Raw genomic sequence first — 3,599 nt, forward strand, 5'->3', positions numbered from 1 at the left:
ACTATAATTATATTTGCTTGAATAGTGTTACTTTTTATAGTAATATTAAGTGGTCGATTATGTTATACAAATCCCAGGAGTATATTATTATCATAAAAAGAGATTGCAAATGTACTTTTAGTATATAAAACTTACTTCATACTTTACTCACAAATAGTGCCTCATATTATTCCAAATTTTATAAAGCCATGATGAGCACTTCCTAGATGTATTTTGATATAATGGGGGGATCACAAATGCTTAAAAAATATAGGTAACTTATGGAGATGGTCTAAGAAATTATAACCCATAATAGTAATAACAGTCTTTTTAGATTTAGGTGAATATTATGGCATAACATCCTCATTGACTTAAATATTTTTCTCTTGATCTTTTAACTTCATTTGTGGCAGAGGAAGAATATGCTTGTCACTCCTTAGCTAGATTTATATCATCTCCTTAGATGCACTTAGGGGTGTTAAAATGGGTTTTTGGGTCAGGTTTGGGTTGAACTTGGAATTGACCTAGGTCAAAATGGGTTAACATGAGCCCGTCTAGTGTTATAAATGGGTCAAAAATTTAAACATGGACTCGACCCATAGGGTTATCAGATTGATCTTACCCGACTAGTGAGCATGGATGCGATGCACTCATTTTGGTGCAGATTACCAATTACAGAGTTATACGGGAGGGGTATGGGTGCAAGCCATGGGGCTAGTTCATAGTAGCCATGAAGAATGCTCCAGCCTACTGCCATCGATGAGGTTAGATCTAGTTCCTCCATTTTTATAAGATATTTCAACAAGTAAACTCCTTAGGAAATTGATAAGAGAAGAAAGTGTATTAAAGAGTGGGAACGGGGATAAAAAAGTTGTGATAAGGGCTACCCATCCTTGATGTGCTTTTGATGGCAGGATCAGCCATCGTATTTCCTGTGTATACCAGTGATATCAGTGTTAGATCTCTTAATCGCAAAGCATTCCCCAGCATTCTATGATGAAGAGAAGTAAGATAAGGTGGATAGGGATAGCCTAGTTTCTAACCATCAGTGGGAGGAGAAGAGATGACTGAGGGGGCTGCAAACCATAATAAAGTGATTTGGATGTGAGGTGAGCGGTAGAGCATGGTGCAGGCAAAAATAACACATTCAGAACTCTATTTCACATATAGGTGAAAGTTAAACCATAATAGAGGAAGTAAGGGAAGTCCAACCCAGTAGAGGAAGCAAGGTGAGCACATTAGATGTGGTTTCCAAGTTAAATCGAGCCTGAACCAATTATACAAATGGGTTAAAAAAATGAAACCCAAACTTGACCCATATGGAAAACAGGTTAACCCAAACTCAAAATTTTCTAGGTCAGGTCTGAATTGGGTTTTAAGTTGGGTTAAATATTGACACCCATATATTCACTACCCTTAGTATGAGAGCCTTTTAAATTTACCATATCTTATAGCTTCTTTAGAATCTGAGCTACTTTTGAGCTTTGCATTTTTATTTTTAAGTGACATTTTACTCTTATTGTCATTATCATTATCAAGAAAGTGGAACTTCTCATATGATTTAGTGAACAAATATATTATGTAATGTGTTTCCTTGGTGACTTATAACTCGACAAGTTTCCATAGGAATAATATTTTCTTCTTCCAAACCTGAGTTAAGATGCAAGTCATCCATATATTCTTCCGGGTTAATAGGCCATCTAGGAGATTATTGATATTCAACAATAGAATCGATGCATTTTTAAATCCCAATTCACTTTGTTAATCTTTCTTGTTTACTTTTCAAGATTTTTATATAGTATTATGCTCTCCTCCTTGATCCTTAAAACATTTTGATGATTTCTTTTTTTTTTGGAGTCAACTCTTTTATGGTTGGATTCTTCAAAGAGAAGAGTCTTAAATTGACCTCCAACTCCAAAGCACTCTTATGATGAATGCCTTTGATAGCTAACATGATGTCCATCATTCGTTTGGTTTTCTCTGAAATGAAGATTCCCAACCACCTTATTCTTATTATGGTTCTTTCTACCTTGATCTTTTGCTTCTTGACATGGGATAGAAGAAACACAAATGGCCTGTTTGGTAGCTTCTTTCAACACAATCTTTATATATAAATAGTCTTAAATCAGATGACTAATGATTCTATGGTATGTAAAAATATTTGGATTATTAGTCATGCCAGCTTGCTCAGGTTCATGAGATTTTTTTAGTCAAAGAAGAATTTTGAGTGGATGCTTGAAAATTTTCCAGTAGTTGAAGACCTTTTCTTATTTTATAGTCTTAGGCAAATTTATCAATTCCCCTTTCTCCTTCTTATCAAAGGAAGAAGTAAATATCGTATTTGCTTCATCCTTTTTTGGATCATATGGTTTGATTTGTTTTCCCTTTTCAAAAGGGTTATTATTATAGTTATTATTGAAAACCCTAGGCTTGGGAAATTTTTCAAATTGGGCTACATGATCCAACAATTCTTGGAAGGTACTAAACATAGCCATTACCAGATAGGGAGCCATTTGATAATCAATATTCCCCATTAAAAGCTTAGTGAGTTGTTTCTCACACTTCATGTTGAGATTTCGCTAACTCGTGATATACTTGGTGATTGACTTATCCTTTTATGCTCTTCTCAAGAGTAAGATATGCAATATTCAACTTCTTAGTTGCACTGGCAAGTTTTTTTTAGAATATTATTTTCAATTCTACGAATGTTATCACTGCGTTATTAGGTAACTCAACATACCATTCATAAGCCATACTAGTGAGGTTGCTGAAAAATTGGCATAATAGTAGGGCATCCTTACCTCTGGTATTACCACATATAGCCTGTAATTAAACCATTAATTATAGAGGATTTTTGGTATTAGCAAATATATTGAATTTTGGGACAATAGATCCCTTTGGATGTTTTATTAGATTCTATTCCATAGGATATGGATGACCTCTGCTCACTAAGTATTCCACAACATCTGAGCTAATAATTGCCTTAATCTTTTGATTGATAATATTCCAATTTAAGCTTTACCGACCACTTCATGTACTTTATGAATTTTTAGTGTCAGCTTCTATTGCACTTCCATTCCGTGTCTAGAGTGACTAAAATACCAAGAAGAGTAGCTTTAGTGCCTCCAGTGTTCACCACTGGATTGATAACATTTTCTTGGGGATGAATTTCTTATGGTTGACTAGTTTTAGCTATCAAACCAAGCTGCCCAAATAGCTCTTTCATCATGCTGCTCATTACATCAAGATGTGTGTGGAGCTTATTAACCACCTAGTCTTTATTTGTTTAGAGAGATTGCATTTCTTATTGTAATCTTATTACAACTTTATTAATTTCTTCCTCCTCCATTTCTTCCTAATGTGGAGGTGTTCTATTTATAGGTGTTGCTTGCACTTGGCTACCTCGAGTTTATTCTTCATTTTGAGGATTGCAAGTTGTATACCTATGAGTTTATACTCTTTTAAAAGGTTGATCAAGTAGATGATCTACCATTCTCACAACCTCAATAACTAATGGATTAGATTCTTATGCATCCTCAATGTCATTATAGTAATCTTTATTTTTAGGAGAAGCCTTTCGTGAAGGTTCAATTTGTGGGTGTTATACCATTTGAGCTACA

This window comes from Dendrobium catenatum, unplaced genomic scaffold, assembly GCF_001605985.2.
Source record: "Dendrobium catenatum unplaced genomic scaffold, ASM160598v2 fragScaff_scaffold_188, whole genome shotgun sequence".
NCBI lineage: Eukaryota > Viridiplantae > Streptophyta > Magnoliopsida > Asparagales > Orchidaceae > Dendrobium > Dendrobium catenatum.